Here is a 20978-nt window from a genome sequence, read left to right on the forward strand (position 1 = left end):
TCATCCAGCCTGTCTCTTGCCTCCAGGGAGATCCTGGGGAGAGTGATCTCATTCAGGAGGGGAGTCTCTTTCTCAATGGCGGGGCGGGGTGCATTGCATAGAGGTGGGCATAGTAGGACGCGAAACTTTGTGCGATTTCAGCTGGTGTCCTAGAGAGGGCGCCCGAGGGCTCCAAAATCTCAGGTATAACCCTGCTGGCCAGAGGACGCGCGGCCAGCCAATGTAGGAGCTTCCCATTTTTGTCCCCCCAGCCATATATACGGGCCACCGAAGCTCTCCAAATGCACCTGGCTGAGTCTAGCATTATGTGTTTAATTTCTTCTCTAACCATAGTCAGCTGTCTCAGGGCAGCGGCAGACGAAGAAGTCGTTTGTTGGCGTTCCAGTCTCAGGGCCCTGGCCTCCAGGTCAGAGATCTGGGAGTTCCTGTCCCGCTCGCGGGTACGGAGAAGGTACTTGGCATGCCCTCTGAGGGTAGCCTTACAGGCGGCCCATAATGTTCTTGGGGAGCGGACCGACCCCAGATTTAGATCGAAGTATTGAGTTAGTTGATTTCTGATCTCTTGGGTGTAGTCTTTGTCTTGTAAATACCATGCGTTTAGGCGCCATACCGGGCGTTTAGAGGGATCCGCTCCACCCAGTCGGACCCGCACTGGTGCGTGGTCCGAGACTCCCCGGGGGAGTATCTCTGCCCCTGTGACACTCGAGAGGTCCAGAGCAGACATGAATACCAGATCAATTCTGGATTGCGTCCGGTGGGCGGCAGACGTGTGGGTGTACCGGCGATCCCTAGGGTGCCAAGTTCTCCATACCTCGCAGAGGCCAAGGCTCTCGGTCCAGCTAGTAAGAGCCGAAGCCCTGGCTAATCTACTGGCCGTGATCTCGCCGGATACATCCAAATCCGGATCGAGAACTGCGTTGAAGTCCCCCCCCCCCCCCCCCCCCCCCCCCCAGCAGGGTGGTCCCCTGGGGCAATCCCACAACCACTCGGCGAAGCGAGTGCAAGAAGGCATCAAGTCTCGTCGGGGGGGCATATGCAGATATAAAATTTATCGGAGTTCCATGAAGAGTCCCCGTAGCCACTACAAATCTGCCCTGTGGGTCGGCCTGTGTTGCTGTGATCACCACAGGCAGAGAGCGGTGAAGTAAAATGGCTACCCCTCTAGAGCCCCTGGAGAAGCCTGCGTGGTATACTCTGTCATACCCTCCCCGTATTAGCATGGGGCACCTAGTCCCAAGGAGGTGGGTTTCCTGCAGAAGGACCACTAAGGGGGAGTATCTGCAGAGAGTGTTAAATACTGCTGACCTCTTAATCTTGTCCAACAGACCATTTACGTTCCAAGAAAGAACCTGAGTTAATGAGTGCCAGGCGTGAATTGTATAGGTGTTGCATAGGGCTGAGTGTCAGGCTGTGGACCCAGGGACGACCATTTCAAACAAAACGGTGAGATAATAAGGAAGCTAACCAACTTCTTCCTATCTAGGCTAACTTCAAAAAACCCTCCCCCCAACCACCCTCCTCCCCATACTCCCACCCCGGAAGCATCTGTCGCCCAAATACCCAACCAAAACCAGACAGCCAGCAGGACTGTCCTTGGGGTGGAGTGGTGGACCCCTCCATATAATCGGATCAATTACAATTAGTGGTGACCTGCCAAGTCTCGGGTATCCTATGGTAGAAAGGCATGACGCCTTCTGTAGTGACCCTTGTAAGGTCTGCATAGGTGAAACGGACATCTCAAGTCATTTTGGACTCCCATCAGCAGGTGTCAAATGCGTCATATTAACCAAGGACCGGGGACTGGCTCAGGCCGTTATCATCTGCCGTTTGGCCTGAGATCTGAGGCCCAGAAGGGTCTGTGGGTTTCTTCTCTGTTTGTGAGCCAGAATCTCGGATTTCCTCATTGTTGTCCAAATTGTTTGTGTCTTTCGGTCTCCCTCTCCGGGATCTGGTGCGCCTCCGGCTCCTCCGGGGGCCTCCCGGGGTGGGGGGGTCCGACCCGAGGGGCCCCCTCCGTGTGCTCCAGGGGCCCCCTCCGGGCTCCGATGCCCTCCTCCGTCAGCCAGTCCCAAGCCTCTTCAGGTGTTTCAAAAAAGTGTGCTCGCCCGGCCAAGAGGACCATGAGCCGCGCGGGGAAGAGGAGCATGTATGAAAGTTGCATCGCTCTAAGTTTCTGCTTAACGTGTTCATACGACCGGCGGCGGATCTGGACCTCACGGGTATAGTCTGGGAAAATTAAGATTTTATGGTTCTCCCATTGAAGATCTTCCGACCTCCTAGCCTCTTTAAGGATATTGTCTCTATCCTTAAAGTTAAAGAAGCGCGCAATCATTGGTCGTTTTGGGCCGCCCGGTGGGGGGCGTGGGGACAGTGCCCTGTGGGCTCTTTCAATCGCAAACCAGGGCGAAAGGGACTGGTCCGGCATCCATGCTTTAATCCACTTTTCTAGGAACTCAGATGCCCCACCATCCTCCACGCCCTCCGGAAATCCGATGAAATGCAGGTTGTTGCGTCTTGATCGGTTCTCTGCATCTTCCGCACGACGGTGCAGCTCGCCGGTTCGAGTCTGCAGCTGGGCCACTTTACTTCTAAGGTCAGCTAGGTCGTTTTCAGTCTGGGAGACTCTAGTTTCAACCTCGGTGATCCGGCTCACTGCGTTTCTGAGGTCTTGCCGAACCAGACCCACGTCTTCTCGTACTTCCCCGATCTTAGTCTCCACAGCAGACTGTGATGCTTGAATGGCTTGAAGGATGGCACTCACTCTGTCTGGTGCGGGGCCTCCGCTAGCTGTGTCTCCCTCTCCTCGCTGGCCAGCCGGCGTCGTGAACTGGTCAATCTTTTGCTGGGAAGATGGAGGTTGCTTGTTCGCCTTGTCTCTCCCCATCACGGCATCGGAGACAGGAGTCGGGTAGTTTTCCAAATCAAGTCTAGATCCCTTGCACGTTTGCTGTTACTGCGATTACGAGTGTGTGGGGAGAGGCATTCAGGCCCAAACTGTGATCTTCTTCACCTTTGAGATCTGATGAGTCCAGTTTCATCTTGGCCCAATTGCCATTAGGTATTAAGTGCTAAGGGGGGGGGGGTAGGGCATCTTTCTTCCCTGACTCCTTTCCCCTCCCACACCCCGTTTTCACTTCGAGCCGGTACCTTCAGTAAAGCCTCGACCGGCCCCGGTGTTAATTACGCTGCTCCAGTGACGCCACGAGGTCACTCAGGGCCATTGCCCTTCCGTTAGTTCGGATCGCGGTGCTGATTTTTCGGCCGTGTCGGTAACTTTAGAACAGCCTCATCCTGCCTCGGTGTCTCCGCCGCGCTCCGTGGACCCCCGGCATGCCTCCGCCGACACTCAGGGCACCAGGGAGTCCCTCTCTGCAACCGCCACTCCGCCGCTCCAGCTCCGGCCAGCGGGGTCCTGGGTACAGCGCAGCCGCTTAGCTCCCTCCGCCGATGTCCCCAAGTTTGCGCACGGCCGCAGCCTCATCCACACGGCGCTCTCTTCCTCCAGACGCAGCAGCGCCGCCCCCACATGCCGCGGGAGCCGCGCTAGGGTCGTAGCCTCAACCCTATCCAGGGTCCCCTTCTTACCCCGTCACACCTCTGTTCCAGCGCGGCCGCGTCCGGGGGGATCGCCGGTCCGGCCCCAGGTCAGCCGCGGAAGTCAGTCCCGGCCGCCATTTTGTTTTCGGGGACGGGACGGTCGCGGCTCGACAACGGGGGCTGCTTTCGCCAGGTGTTCCTCGCCGGAGCCTCCCAGGGCCCAGGGGTCACAAGGATTGTCAAAACGACGTCTCCGGCTCGGTCAGGCCACTCTAACTACGGGCGGATGACGGAGGGGTCCAGAGCACTCTCAGAGTGCGACCGCCTTCTTGACGCCCGAAGCCACGCCCCCCTGGGGTTAGATTTATAAAGAAAGTTCACTGCCTATATCAGAAACCCATAGCCAGGCTGGTTTCATCTGGACTAGTATCGGAGCAGTTTAGGATTTATGAGAACACCCGCCAAGGATGTCCCATGTCCCCTCTACTGTTTGCTATTTATCTCAAACCCTATATGCAGCGGTTTATTGATAACCAGGGGATAATTTCAGTCAAACACAATAAGGTTGAATCTAAAATTAGTGCATATTTGCAGATGATGTTGCTATATACTAAGCTGATCCAATCCACGCTATCAGCTGCATTATGGAAGAGGCTAACTGTTTTGGTAAATATCTGTCTTTAAACTGTATGTGCATAAAACACAGATGATTGTCAACCATAAATTTAACAGATATGAAGCACATGTTGTCGAGACTGCAATATACCTTGCAATGAAGATCACTAGTAAAGTTAATAGTATTACATGCCACAGCTATGAATATATTTTAGAGCAATGCTTAACCAGAATGTGCTGTTGGAACAGATTACCCATAGGAATTGTAGGCTGCTGTATTATTAAAATTAACATTCTGCCAAAATGTCTTTATTTATGGCGAAATCCTTACATGTGCCTAATTCTTATTTTAAGTTTTTAAACTCCACCATGGAAGCTTTATATGTGGTGGTATAACTGGCCCGCCATGCTGTTAGATATATTAAATTACCCTTTCATAAGGGAGTTTGGGTATTACTGGATTATAAAAGATATTTTTAGCTGCCTTTGGAAAACATACTCAGTAGTAGAGATGAAAGGAACAAACTGATTTTTCAGATTGCTGTTGGTAAAGATGTAAAATACTTTTTATGCAGACGTAAGGACTCTAACTATTTTAAACAAGTTTGTTTTATGATTATATCTGACGTAAGGCGATTTGGGTAGGATTGGCGGAAAGATTACCAGTTTCCTGTTGTAATTCATCACACACTACTTTGGGTGGTAATCCTTCTCTGCTGCTTGTCTTTCACGATAGTGTGACACGCAGATGATGGTATTATGGTTTACAGTCTTTGGGTCAACTGTTAATGGATTAGATGTTCGTACATTTACTGATTTACATTTTGAGTTCGGTTTGCCACAAAATACTTTCTATACAAATCTGCAGATACAGGACTATGTCCCGGAAAGTTATCAATAGTTCAATACCTAGTAGATTCTTACATATTGACACTAATATATTTGGCTAAAGAGAAGAAATCAATTGGTGAAATATACAAGGTGCTGTTTGCCAATAGGGAGGATGATAAACCCGAGTTGGTTTAAAAATGAAGTATGAAAATTGGTCAGGAAGTTCGATCAGAAGACATAGAAGAAATGCTTCAGGTACCTAATACCTATGTAGCATGTCAGTCTCAAGCTTTAACAGTATAAAACTATTTGTATGTGGATCTATACGCCAGAAAAAAATACAAGGGCAGGTTGTTGGTAATACCAACAATATGTATAAAAGATTCCCAAAATGCTGATTATTTAAGGCTGACCTTATCCACATGTTTGCAAATAATCCAAAATTGATTGTCTTCTGCTCTGATGTTATTCAATATCGTTCTTTGCATTTACATCAGAAGTTCAAGCTAACTACAGCTCAGATAAATCTTGAGATTGGTAATTATTTGTCTATAACTGTGTCAGTTGCATTTATTGTTCCACGCCTATGTAATGGGCGATTGGGTTGATAAGTGTAGGAAAGTACCATCTTGCGTGGCATGTTACCCCCATATTTCACTGTATATATGTTGTTTTAGTTGTATGTGTCACTGGGACCCTGCCAGCCAGGGCCCCAGTGCTCATAAGTGTGCCCTGTATGTGTTACCTGTGTTATGACTAACTGTCTCACTGAGGCTCTGCTATCCAGAACCTCAGTGGTTATGCTCTCTCATTTTCTTTCCAAATTGTCACTAACAGGCTAGTGACCAATTTACATTGGCATACTGGAACACCCTTATAATTCCCTAGTATATGGTACTGAGGTACCCAGGGTATTGGGGTTCCAGGGGATCCCTATGGGCTGCAGCATTTCTTGTGCCACCCATAGGGAGATCTGACAATTCTTACACAGGCCTGCCAGTGCAGCCTGAGTGAAATAACGTCCACGTTATTTCACAGCCATTTACCACTGCACTTAAGTAACTTATAAGTCACCTATATGTCTAACCTTTACCTGGTAAAGGTTGGGTGCTAAGGTACTTAGAGTGTGGGCACCCTGGCACTAGCCAAGGTGCGCCCACATTGTTCAGGGCAAATTCCCCGGACTTTGTGAGTGTGGGGACACCATTACACGCGTGCACTATACATATGTCACGACATAGGTATAGCGTCACAATGGTAACTCCGAACATGGCCATGTAACATGTCTAAGATCATGGAATTGTCACCCCAATGCCATTCTGGCATTGGGGAGACAATTCCATGATCCCCCGAGTCTCTAGCTCAGACCCGGGTACTGCCAAACTACCTTTCCCGGGGTTTCACTGCAGCTGCTGCTGCTGCCAACCCCTCAGACAGGTTTCTGCCCTCCTGGGGTCCAGCCAGGCTTGGCCCAGGAAGGCAGAACAAAGGACTTCCTCAGAGAGAGGGTGTTACACCCTCTCCCTTTGGAAAAAGGTGTCAGGGCTGGGGAGGAGTAGCCTCCCCCAGCCTCTGGAAATGCTTTGATGGGCACAGATGGTGCCCATCTCTGCATAAGCCAGTCTACACCGGCTCAGGGATCCCTCAGCCCTGCTCTGGCGCGAAACTGGACAAAGGAAAGGGGAGTGACCACTCCCCTGACCTACAACTCCCCTGGGAGGTGCCCAGAGCTCCTCCAGTGTGCTCCAGACCTCTGCCATCTTGGAAACAGAGGTGCTGCTGGCACACTGGACTGCTCTGAGTGGCCAGTGCCAGCAGGTGATGTCAGAGACTCCTTCTGATAGGCTCCTTCAGGTGTTGCCAGCCTATCCTCTCTCCTAGGTAGCCAAACCTCCTTTTCTGGCTATTTAGGGTCTCTGCTTTGGGGAATTCCTTAGATAACGAATGCAAGAGCTCATCAGAGTTCCTCTGCATCTCTCTCTTCACTTTCTGCCAAGGAATCGACTGCTGACCGCGCTGGAAGCCTGCAAAACTGCAACAAAGTAGCAAAGACGACTACTGCGACCTTGTAACGCTGATCCTGCCGCCTTCTCGACTGTTTTCCTGGTGGTGCATGCTGTGGGGGTAGTCTGCCTCCTCTCTGCACTAGAAGCTCCGAAGAAATCTCCTGTGGGTCGACGGAATCTTCCCCCTGCAACCGCAGGCACCAAAGAACTGCATCACCGGTCCTCTGGGTCTCCTCTCAGCACGACGAGCGAGGTCCCTTGAGCTCAGCAACTCTGTCCAAGTGACTCCCACAGTCCAGTGATTCTTCAGTCCAAGTTTGGTGGAGGTAAGTCCTTGCCTCCCCACGCTAGACTGCATTGCTGGGAACCGCGTGTTTTGCAGCTGCTCCGGCTCCTGTGCACTCTTCCAGGATTTCCTTTGTGCACAGCCAAGCCTGGGTCCCCGGCACTCTAACCAGCAGTGCACGACCTCCTGAGTTGTCCTCCAGCGTCGTGGGACCCTCCTTTGTGAGTTCGGGTGAGCTCCGGTTCACTCCACTTCGTAGTGCCTGTTCCGGCACTTCTGCGGGTGCTGCTTGCTTCTGAGTGGGCTCTTTGTCTTGCTGGACGCCCCCCCTGTCTCCTTACGCAATTGGTGACATCCTGGTCCCTCCTGGGCCACAGCAGCATCCAAAAACCCTAACCGCGACCCTTGCAGCTAGCAAGGCTTGTTTGCGGTCTTTCTACACGGAAACACCTCTGCACGACTCTTCACGACGTGGGACATCCATCCTCCAAAGGGGATGTTTCTAGCCCTTGTCGTTCTTGCAGAATCCACAGCTTCTACCATCCGGTGGCAGCTTCTTTGCACCCACAGCTGGCATTTCCTGGGCATCTGCCCACTCCCGACTTGATCGTGACTCTTGGACTTGGTCCCCTAGTTCCACAGGTACTCTCGTCAGGAAATCCATCGTTGTTGCATTGCTGGTGTTGGTCTTCCTTGCAGAATTCCCCTATCACGACTTCTGTGCTCTTTGGGGAACTTAGCTGCACTTTGCACCCACTTTTCAGGGTCTTGGGGTGGGCTATTTTTCTAACCCTCACTGTTTTCTTACAGTCCCAGCGACCCTCTACAAGGTCACATAGGTTTGGGGTCCATTTGTGGTTCACATTCCACTTCTAGAGTATATGGTTTGTGTTGCCCCTATCCCTATGTGCCCCCATTGCATTCTATTGTGACTATACATTGTTTGCACTGTTTTCTATTGCTATTACTGCATATTTTGGTATTGTGTACATATATCTTGTGTATATTTGCTATCCTCATACTGAGGGTGCTCACTGAGATACTTTGGCATATTGTCATAAAAATAAAGTACCTTTATTTTAGTATATCTGTGTATTGTGTTTTCTTATGATATTGTGCAAGTGACACTAGTGGTACTGTAAGAGCTTCACTCGTCTCCTAGTTCAGCCTAAGCTGCTCTGCTAAGCTACTTTTTCTATCAGCCTAAGCTGCTAGACACCCCTCTACACTAATAAGGGATACCTGGGCCTGGTGCAAGGTGTAAGTACCCCTTGGTACTCACTACAAGCCAGTCCAGCCTCCTACAATAAGAAACGCTCCACTTTCCATGAATGGTGTACACTTGTCTGCCAGACATTTCAGCAGAGGCGACTCCTCCATAATAGCAGCAGATCACCCCCCTCCCTGCTCCATCAGGCAGTGTGTAATAAAATGATAATAAAACAATTTCATTATGATTTTATTAGTCACTGGCTCGCTGAATGCCGTCGAATCTAGGTCGGGCCGGGCCATAGGGAGGAGGAGTGGTGGGCACTGTAAAGTGCACATGTCGGTTTGGCGGGCTGTTTAATGACGGCCAAACCGACATACGCACTTGCATTTCTCTAACCCAGCTGGTTTGCACAGTCGGGTGGAGAAGTGGCAGAGGTTCCCTGTTCTTGAGCGAGCATCGGAACAGCCTGGTCAGGCTAATTCCAGTGCTGCTTTCAAGCTTGGTATAGCATGAGAGCAGCATCTGGTTTGGGAGCCCGTGCTTTGTGCCCCAGTGACTGCCGGGAGGAAAAGGAGCACAGAGGTGGCCGGGACTGGAGCAGCTGATATTTTTTTTCTTTTCATTTTTACCCCACCGCCCACCCTCTGCAAATGCCCCCCGCTCCACCACTTTCAGCTGGGGGGCAGCCGCCACTGCATTTCAGAGGGAGTCTATTTTAAAAGCCAATGGGAAACAGGCTGATCAGATTGGTCTCTATTGTTTTAGGAAAGGAAAGATAGGGTTACAGATATTGGTAATTGGATAATTTGCTATGCTCTTTTTTCGTATTTGAATATTGCGCTTCTGCTGTGTTATTGTATTCCCTCTACCTTTTTTTTCTCTAATGTTTTGTAATAATATAAGAGGAGAATTGATTTAACTGTTATATTTGTAACCACTCATTTCTTGTAGGGAATAAATAATAATTAGAAAGGAAACTGAAACATATAGTTTTAAAACCAGCAGCAGCCTGCCAGTTCACTTTCTGGTGATCAACTGCAGTGTTATCACAGTGTTAATGACTATCTAGAGTGCTAACATTATGTATTTATGACAAATGTGTGGCACACCTGAACGCCATCTTAATGGAATGAAAGCTATAACCTGACACCATTTCCTACAGAAGATATTGCAGTAAATGAAGAAATGAGGGAGTTTGATTAAAAAAGAGTCCAAATGTATCCCAAATATCACACAATTATAACCCAGTGCTAGAAGTGTGGAAATGCTTGTGTAACTCGCACAACAAATAAGACATCAATTGATAAACATAAAAATAGCCACATGTTTAAAATCCCTTTATCGCAATGTGAGAACGCAGGAAATGTGTCATCATTTTAGCTTTCTAGAGCACTAACCACAATTTCTAAGAGAAAAAAACAATTGTGTACATTTCTAAAGGAAATGCTTTAGGATTCAAAGTTTTGAATCTACCAAGATGACATGAGGTGTGCAACACTTAATGTCATAAACTGAGAGTGTTAATGCTCTAGTTGTTCACTAGAACACTATGGGGAGGAAGGGGGCACGGACTTTGAAAATGGAGACTTTGGGATGTTGCAGAGTCAGCAAGCTGACCACGCAGGATACGGTAGTGGGGCAGTGAGAGCACAATGTATCATGCAGGGCAGGCAGGAGTGGCAGTGACAGAATAACAGAGCATAGAAGGCAAGGGGAGGGGCTAAACCAGCAGACCAACCATGCAGGACGGGAGAAAGAGGCTGTGGTAGCGCAACAAACTATGGAGGGGAGGAGTGTTGGTGTAGGGGCAAAATCCCAGACAATGGAAGGCTGGAGAAAGGCAGCATGGGAAGAATCTGACCACATAAGACAGGTGGCCAGGGTAATGACCGCATGCTTGATCACACAGGACAGGCAGGGGGGCATTGGCAGCACAAGGGCCATGGATAGCAAGAGGGAGGGGGCTTGGGGAGGCACACAAATAATGGAGGACAGGAGGAGGGGGCCAGAGGTGGCAAGCCTACCACGAAGACCAGGTAGAAGGGGAAGTGGCAGCACAAAGGACCATGGAGAGCCAGAGAGCAGGGGCATACACATGGACAATAGAGGACAGGTGAGAAGGGACAGGGGCGCAAGCCCAGACAACGGAAAGCATGGGCAACAATCTGACCATGCAGGACGGGCAGGAAGCGCACATGGTAGCACAGTGAACTATGCCGGGAAAGCAGTAGAGGTAGTGGCAGCACAGCAGACTGTGGAGGGCAGGGGGAAGGGACAGTAGCAACACTACAACCATAGAGGGCAAGCGGGATCGGGTAGGGCCACACACAAGGACAAAGTAGGAGAGGTGAGAAGGTGGTCAAGGACAGCAAATTCACCATGCAGTGCAGGTGGGAGGGGCAGTAGCAGTCCAATGGACTATGTATGGCATCTGGGAGGGTTCATGGCAGCACAACAGACAATGGTGGGCAAGAGGTAGGGCTCTGGGGCATGCACAAATGACCATGGAGGGCAGAAGAAATGAGGTAGAAGATGGACTCAGACAATTAAGAGTAGGGGCAGTAAGCAGACCATGCAGGACAGGCAGGAGGAACAGTAGCAGCACAACAGACTATGCAGGTCAGGCAAGAGGGGAAGGCAGCAGCATAGCGGATCATGGAGGCTGGGGAAAGGGGCAGGAACAAAAAATGTCAGTCAGGGTTTTCCTACCCTGTCCCTTATTTTGTTTTTATTTACTACTTAAGGACAGGAGATTAGGTCCCAGAGTTCTGTCATGGCTGTCAGCAACATTTTTCTGGAAGCCAGTCAGAGCGCTCACTCCCGCTGGAGTTTGACTCCCAAGGGAGCTAATTGACCTAGGGGAAATTAAGCTCCATGGGCTAATCAGAATGCTTCATTTTTAAATTGGTGCTGCTGTGAGTCTCTCGAGCACTTCGCAGACCCAGCTGTGCAGATGTACATTTATTTTTTACCCTTTATTTAAAAAAATAAAATAAAATCCTACTGGACAGATTTACACCAAATCACAAAATGCACAATCTGCAGACCAAGATCTGGCTTCCTGATGAATCTGGTGTAATTCTGTTCAACACTTTTTGCTGTAGCCCTTCTCAAATTAGTCTATGGAAAATGCTTACGAATTTTGTCTTTGGACCCCCACTTTGTTTCTCGGCCCCCGGTTGGCGGATCACTCCAAAACTTTCCATGCACTTAACTAGTCAAAAAGTAGCATCTTTTTGGAAAGTGCTGTGGAGATTCGAAATGGAAATAAATTTATTAACAGCACAAATATTATTTTCCTATGGAACAGGAGACTTAACTATAAATACCTAGTGGCGACCACCACTATATAAATAAAACTTACTGTCTGTCCCCGGTAGGTAATTATAGTTAGGACCTAGTTTCATAAGAAAGGTTTTTATTTGTTTTGCCAATAACTTTGAGCAGTTTGAAAAATCTTCACAAATTAAAACAAGTATGCCACGCCCTTGGCTGCTGTCTTGAATGTTTTGGGGTGATTCGTCAAGAGGGGGCCAAGGAAAAGGTGGGCCCAAAACGCTTTTCTCCTATGCAATGTTCATAGGCATTTTAGATACAACTACAGCCCGAACCGCTGGACTGAACTACACAAAATTTGGCAGAAAGCTAACTCTTGGTCCAGAAGGAGCTCTTTTTGTTATTTGGTGCAAATCCGTTCAGTAGTTTTGGAGTAATTAAGGGAAAAATAAATATGTATATCTAGGGACACAGATCTACGTGCCAAAGCAAGGCCCGATTGGCTGGCTGCAACCTGAGAGAAAAGTGGTGGCCACCATTTTGTTTATTAGTTTGGTGGTGGGGGAATAAAACTGAATAAAGACATAAGGGGTCAGGATAGAGGTATCCTATCTCCATAGGATGGATCTGCTGATCCACTGCTGGTCTCAGCGAGGCCCCCCAGTGTAAATTTCCAGAGCCCAATGAAACAAAAAAAATACATTCACACTGACTCACCAATCCCTTGTGGGGTTAGGTGGTGGTTGGCTGCATGCCGGGAACTGGCTGCAGGGCCTGGCCAGAGGGCCAGGTCCTGTGGCCAACCACCTGCTGTGCACGGCCGATGGCTGTGCGCAGCTTGGGGTTGGCTGCACGTGGACCTGGGCCCAAACCCCCTTCTGCATTAAAAAAACAAAAACTACAAATTCACTTAAAAAACAAAGGTTAGAGGGATGTTATAGTTAGGAATTAGCATTTTTTTTTTTTTTTAAACCATTCACTTAAAAAAAAAAACCAAAGGTTACTCAGACATTATAGTTGGGTTCAGAATTTACATGCACAAAACCATAGAAATTTAGAATGTATAATTATACTTATCTCAAGAAACTATAACTCATGCCCTAAGGTAACTAGAACTTGCACCCTTGCCATGCACTGCTACTTCTCCAGTATTGTATCGTTCATATATTCACATGCTTAAATCTTCCCCCATTCACATGGTGAGAGTCCTTCTGTAACAGTAATATAAGCAGTGTTAAAATATTAACATTAAGCCCTACAGAAAACAATACACATTGGTAGCTAATTCACATTGTCTTAAATTATCCAACCTTCAACCAATCAGAGTGGAGACTTTGCAGAGCCTCCATACCTCAGATTTCTTACTGCAAGTCATGTGCTAGGGAGTCTCCCTGAGCTCTTCTCACAGTGCATCTCGGCTCAACTTTTTACCTGACAGTTATCCAGTTTTAACCAAATGAACAGAAAACCCCTAGGTACAGTTTGGGAGTGTGCTGGGCTATCTTTCAGCATGTCTGAGGAAGCCAAAAAAGGCTTTCAGGCCTTGTAGGTCCTGTGGAAAATCTAGACTTTTCTCAGATTCCCACAAGGAATGCCTATACCGTCTATACCCTCAACAAAAGCCCAATGAGTGCAAATAAGTACTGCACTCTTTCTTGCTCCTGTGGTTTCAAAAGAATAAAGCACACTCTGATTTGGACTGTGACTCTGAGAAGGGTTATTCCTCCTCAAGGAAAAGAAAAAAGACTTCTTCCTCCTCATCTGACAAAGGCAAAAAAGGGAAGGTCTCACTTTAGAGAGACCAGAATTGAGAAGTCAATAGGTAAGGAGCCGGCTGGTCGTTCTCCCTCATGAAAAACATGTAGCTTCAACTTCATCTGCTCATTTGACTCCATTGAAGGAGCTGTCGACGAAGAAAACTCGACCACTAAAGCGTCTCAGGTATCCCTGCCCAAACCTGTGATGATGGCAACATCGTCAATGTCAATAACCAGGCCGACCACTTCTGCATTATCGACAAAGGCTATGATGACGGCATCATCATCGATGACACCACCTCCGACAACGTGTGTATCACAGTCTATGACACCAGCAACAGCCACGTTACCTGAGGTTCTTCCATCAACAAAGATTCCATCTCGGGTTGTCGTCGACCATCCGTTCAACTATCGCAAATAAGATGTTTATTTCTGCTAAGGGCATATCCTCATCTATGCCACAGGACTTATCCAAAGTATCTCCTTTGCCACCAGTATGCCTGTTGGAAATGCAGAAAGCAGGAGATGAAGGTCTATTTGGCCCTGCTTATAGCCCCTCTCAGCTCAATGTTAAGTGCCAGGAGACTTAGGATGGAGAGGGAAAGCAAGAACTGCCTCATATTTGGAGTGTGACTTTTCTTTCACAGACAGGGCCCGACAACCAGCTCAGAATTACAACACATTACAGGACCATTATTCTTATGCGGGACCAGGGGATGACCATCATCAGGTACAGGATCCTTCTGTTGCGATCCCCGTATCTTTGGTTACTGATCTGCTCATAATGATGATTGATTATTTTGAGAAGGTTCCCAGATGCCAATACCCTGGTGCGACAATCACTTCTCAAACAAGATGCACAAGTCAATGCTTCAACTCTTAATTGTCCTTTTCCCAGACAGCAAAGAGACAGACCTATGTTACCAGCTATTGCTATCAGAGATACCTTTGTGGACAGTGACAGTGACCGACAACCAGAAGAGGGCAAAATATAATAGTATTCAGGGGATCATCCTGAATGGGACAATTATCATGCCTAGATGTCAGCCTCACCTACTCCTCCTCCAGCGGATTCTCAGCCGACAGGTATTGGAGGTTTCCATGACATATTGGAAAGGGTGTGCTAACATTTTGACCTTCTGCTTCCAATGAAGCAGATGGAATGCTTCCTATATGACTTTAAAGCAGAGGCCCAACGCACCACTCAATTCTTCCTGCTTGTGGATTTTATATGGCAGGAGGGGTTGAAACTAATGAAGATCCCTGAATCTATTTCAGCAGCCGTCCCAAATCTAGACAAAAAGTACAAGGCTCCAGATTAGTCCCTAAAGTGCCTGATTGGTCAGCCAAGACTAGACTCAGTCATAATGTAGGCCGCTCAGCAGCGGGCAAAGAACCTATATTCGCCTTGCACAGCTCCTCCTGATAAGGAGGGCTGCTGGCTCGAAAACATAGGCAAGCGATTCTCTGCCATGGTGGCAATGTTATTAGGGCCTCCAACGGTCTAGCAATCTTAAGAAGATACAACTGTCAGATGTGGTCTGATATGTCATTATTCTTGGAATAACTTCCAGAGGACTAGGAAAAAAGAGGCTCCTGACATCCTAATGAAAGGTGAGAATGCCTCATCAGAGATTATCGACGTGGCCATGGACATTGCATCCACAACATTATCATATGGCAGCCACAACATTCAGTCACATGGCAGGTGCTGTAGAACTGCAACACCAGGGATGGCTGAAAGCAACATCTTTTTGACCAGAGGATCAAACCAAGATCCTCAGTATGCCATTTGACGGAGAGAACTTATTTGGCAAACGTATGTACAAGGCATTACTTTTTTGAGACATGGGTAACAAAGACTATTACACAAACCCAGCCTCGCTGGGAAAAATCTCTAGGAAGGACCCGAGCGTTCTGGCATTAAAGTATCTAGAAGACTTACGATGGGAGGCTGAATCAAAAAAACCACCGTCATTCATAACCAAATAATTCTGTCGGCGGAGGACATGCAGCCTTATTTGGCGAATGTGGTAAACCTCCGCCATCGCTTCGTTCTTACCAGATTAAGACTAGACATATTTCATCGATTAGTATCCTTTCCAACTATGAACGATTGGTCTACCACGCTAAAGGCATGCCCCTGCGTTGCAAAGGCACCTCAAACTACAATCCATGTGGTCCTATTCTGCTAATTTTACGCCAAGCAGAGCCTCTTCTAACGTTAATCAATTTGCCCCAGTGTCGTACAGCGTCTGCCTGCCTTCAGGTTCTATCCTCTATCGAGGTGTGCGGAACTCTGGCTAATTTTTTATGTTCTGTATTAAAGATAAGAAAGTCTATTGGGGTGGTGACGTAATTTTATTTGTGATTGGGAATTTTAACGATATATTAGATACCCTGTTTGTTTTCTATTCTTTTACTATTTAACTTATTTAATTTTATTTATTATATTCTGAAATGTATAATATTTGATACTTTTATGACTTGTTGAAAGTCGAATAAAGTTTGTACTACTACAAGGCATTACAGTCCATAAAAGTGGATATGGAGACTGCGCGTTCACTGGGCATGTTGCAGCAGAGAAGGTTTCAGTCTTTTTGTGGCAGAGGAAGAGGCCAATTTGTATCCTGAGCACCATCGCAGCCAACCAGGCATCAGTCATACCTGCAGCAGAGGTTTTGTACCCCTTATTTGGCACATCAATCATACAGGCCAACAGCAGCGACCTCCTACTCCAGACAGCCAGTGTGTCAATGTCCTTCAGCTGAAGGAAAGATGTAGGATAATTCCAGGAGGCAATGATGTGATACAAGCAACTGCCACCCCAGTCCCACTTCAGTTCAGCAACCCATTGTCCAAATTCTTCAAACACTGGAAGCTCATCTCTTCTGACAGATGGGTGTTAGACGTAATCCAGCATGGTCACACCCTGGAATTTGTTCAAAAGCCTCCCAATTTCCTTCCATGCAAATCCTCCAACTGCCATCGTTCCTTCCTCAGGGAAGAGATTCGGTCACTTCTGACCAAGAATGTCATAAAGGACGTACCGCCTAGCCAACACAACTTGTGATTTTTTTCTGATTTCTTTCTCTTCAGAAAGAGGTTAGGAAAGTGGAGGCAGGTGATGGATCTCCAGGTCTTAAACAAAATCATCAGAGAGCAGTTCTTCAGGATGTTATCACTGCGGGAGATCCTACAAAAGGAAACAGGAGACTACATGACCTCCTTGGATGTGCTGGTGCATATTTCCACATCACTATCTGTGCACAGCACAGAATATTTCTAAGATTCAAAATTATCCCCCCTTTGGGTTAAAGTCAGCTTGCAGGGTCTTTACCAAGTGCATAGCGCCAGTGGTGGCTTTTCACAGATATTCAGGGCACCAGGTGTTCCCATACCTGGATGACGTGTTAATAAAGGGCTCCATTTTTCATACAGCAAAACAGTTGACTCAAACCTCCCTACAGCTCTCCCAGTCTCTGGGTCTCAAGCTCAACAAGGAAAAATTGTCTCTCGCTCCGCCCAGATCAGCAGTGTTTTTTGGGGCAACTCGCAAAATCAAGATTGACTCATTAAACTATTAAAGTTCATCTAGCAGTCCATTTCTAGATTCAGGAGATGTTCTAGGCAATTGTCACTATTTTCAGATCGGCTGGTGAAGAAGTTCATGAAGGGACTTTTTCCAATCTATCCTCCAATTCGGCTCCCTCCTGTGCAGTAGCAGCTTAACACAGCGTTCTCAGCTTATCAGCTCTCCTTTCGAACCAATTTACAAATCAGAGTTGAAATTTATGTCAGAAAGTGGCCTTTCTGTTAACTATCACGTCTGCAAGAAGGACAAGTGAGATCCAAGCTTTTACAATTCAAGAGCCTTATTTACAATTTCATGATAGACATCCTTTGAACTGGCCCTAAATTTATCCTTAAGGTGGCAATCTTTTTCCACCTAAATGAACCAGTCATTTTGCCAACTTTCTTTTCTAACTCGTCATTACCTGGGTAGAGGGCCTTGCACTCTCTGGAAATTAGATGTTGTCTGAAATTCCACCTGAGAAGAAAAAAAGGTATCGGAGGGTCCAGTCATCTCTTAATTTCTTTTGCACCACCGATTAAAGGTCAAGCCTTGTTGCAACCAAGCATTGCTCACTGGGTCTTTGCGATCATAGCTTTCTGCCATGAGAAGGCCGAAAGACCACTGTCTGCAAAGATGAAGGCAGATTCTACCCAAAATGTCACAACTTCTTCAGCCTTGTTCGCAGGTGTGTCACTGCTGGACATGTGCATGGTGGCAATGTGGGTTAACGCCCACACCTTTACAAAGCACTACTGCCTGGATGCATGGAAAAAGGCAGAACTGAGCTCAGACATCTCATTCCATAAGGTATGCAACATTTGGATTTTTCGAATCATTTATATTGTGATGTTGAATCATTTTTTTCTTTTTCTTTCTTTTCTCATTAGCTATGATTCTTCTTGTTTACCTTTTATATTGAGCCTGTAACGTAACGGTTATCAGTTCATATTCCGGTGTTACTGTTATGCATTCATTTTAATATTTGTTTCAGTTGATCATGGTGGGGTGGCATGCCTTACCTGCCTCCACTTTTCCTTTGGTACTGCTCGCTAGTTTGATTCAAGCATGTGAATCTATGAAAGATACAATACTGGAGTAAAAAAAACAAGTTATTTACCTGTACAGTGAGTTTCTTCAGTATTGATATCCTTCATAGATTCACATACAACTCTCCTTCCTCCTCGTTAAGGCTCACTATTGTTATAACTCTTAGTCTCTCTTTTTTACACTTGTGTTAGAAATAGGAGGTATGGTGGCTCTGCAGGGGATGAATACTTCCGGGTCTCCACTGTGATTGGTTGAAGTTTGGATGCCTTAAAACAACGTGAATCTGCTACCAATATCTATTGTTTTCTATGGAACTTAATGGTAATGCCTAACACTACTTATATTACAGTAGAATTATTGATGAGAAAACTATGGATGGCAGGGTAGTAAGTTGTAGTTACCTTAAGGCACCAGTTATAGTTTCTTGAGATAAGTATAACTATAACTTCTGAATTTTTATGGATTTGTGTGTGTACATTCTGAACATAATTATAACGTCCCTGTAGCCTTTTTTATTTAAGTGACTTTCAAAGGTTTTTTTTAAATGCTTCTTCCTAACTATAACGTCCCTGTAACCTTTGTTTTTTTTCAGTGACTATATATATATTTGTGGGTGTATACATACGTTTCTATGTTTAAAAGGTGTCTGATGGAAAATATACCAAATAGTCCATCAATCTTGCTGCTTCAGAATTAATTATTTTATTAATTTGGTCAATTTTCTAATGTTAGCCACAATTCCACCATCTTCTGGTAGTTTTCTTTCAGTAGTTTTCACAAATATTGCATGACTCAAAAAAGTAGTTTTGTTATATAATTGCTTCTTCAGTACTGATTTCACAAATTTACCACTTGTACTCAGCCTCTCAGATCTCCTTCACAATTCAACTTGAAAACAGTGAACCAGACCTCACAATATTATTGAATTGAGCCCAACCGAACACACTATCCAAGGTTTCCAAAGTAGTCATCTTGGCTCCAAGATAAGAGCCTCTCCTCTGTACTACAACACCTCTGATCCAATTCTGATAGCAGCCCTTATCCCTTATGTGATGCCTTTATCATGGATAGCACCCCACCCCACACAAGGCCTAGGTGGTCAGAGTATACCTACCCCTGCCCCCTTCTGTATTTTGTTCAACGTATTTTCAGGATTGTAATGGCAGCTGCAACCTTTTTCTTCATGTTGTGGTCGTCACTAACATTGTTTGGTCCCGGAATAAAATGTTTAAAAAAAGAAAGGAGAACATATAAAGAATTAAAATAAAATAAGAAAAAGATCTTGAACAACTTGTTAGTTTGCCAGTGAAAGCCACGCTGGACAATGACCACTGTTGCTAATAATGTTTGCCATACCTTTATGCTAGATGTGCAAAAAGCATATTGTTTATTTTTGTTGTACTGTAGTTGTCTTATATGAAAAACCAATAAAGAAAATTAGGAAAAAAAGATTGTTTAGTCCTATGGACCTGACCAGTTACAATGCAATTTTTTTCCCGCTGGACAACAGATATCTCTAAAGTTTGAACAGAATTACACCATATCACAAAAAAACACACTTCTGAGTAGAAATCTAGCTTTCTTCCAAATCTGGTGTAATTATGTTCAACTGTTTTTCATGTATCGTTGTCTACTTTTTCCTGTGGAAAATGCATGGGGAAAAAGTGGTTTGGAACCCCTTTATTTTTACCCCCACTTGACAGGTCACCCAAAAAAACATTCCAGGACAGAGCTGATGCGGATGAACTTTTTTTGGAAAGTTTTGTGAAAACTTGTCACATGTCTAGCTAAAGAAACAAATATTTGCAATGCAATAGGTCTCACATTTGCTTCAGTTAGAGCTATTAACATTGTAAATTCATAACTGGACTTTTCTTGCCACATAAATTGATCAACCTTGCCTCATAATTTTGTCTTTTCCCACCATATAATTCCAGTGGTCCTGCATATAACTAAAGCACTTCCCTTTACCTTCTTCTATCTGCAGCAAGAAATGGTAATGTTGGCATTTAGCATCCAAATTTAAATCTGTCATGCTAATTCCAATAGAATACCTATTTCACCACCCCACCATTAGAGTTGCTGGCTGACTAACACAATTCCCCCAAAATAAGACACAAGACAGCCAAAGAAGAGAAATAAACTATTATTTTCGTAATTGTAATATGGAGAGATTATTAAAAAATATACAATTATCATTTGAATCTTTATCAGAAATCAACTCTTGGCATTAGACTGTAATGCTTAGAACAGACCCTAGTGGGCACCATAACAAAAAATATCCTTTGTAATAAACATGGTCATGTAACCATATCATTAGCCACTAGAGAGTATATCCCCATGAAAAAAACACAGGAGACAGTAACACAGTGTAACCATATACTTAGCCCCTAGAGGGCACTTTTAGGGCTAGAGGCCTACTACAATGATGATGCAAACAAGGCCTGTGAAACAAAAATCCTCCCAGCTGCGAAACAAAAGGTCTAGCCATGAGAAACTTTAAAACACACTTAATGGTGGGAGAGCTTAATACTTTGGGGTCCCCACTATCCTAGTGTGAGGACCCAGAGATGATGTAGACACAAGGAGTGTTCTGAATGTGGTCACATTGTCCTAGGACCACCACAGGCTGAGTTAGGAGCAAAAATGTTTTGAAAAGTAATGCCTTGCAAAGCATTATGGGGCGAGTTTCAGAGTGCTGCGCATATTGTAGTATCGGCTCTCCTGCTGTGCCGCTTTCGCTTTGAGGATTTCTGTTTTATGTAAAGCATTCAGCAATTGCAAGTGTTTTAAGGGAAGAGCCAAAAGAAATGAGACTGATTAGGTAACAGTG

The sequence above is a fragment of the Pleurodeles waltl genome, chromosome 11, assembly GCF_031143425.1.
Source record: "Pleurodeles waltl isolate 20211129_DDA chromosome 11, aPleWal1.hap1.20221129, whole genome shotgun sequence".
Classification (NCBI taxonomy): Eukaryota; Metazoa; Chordata; class Amphibia; order Caudata; family Salamandridae; genus Pleurodeles; species Pleurodeles waltl.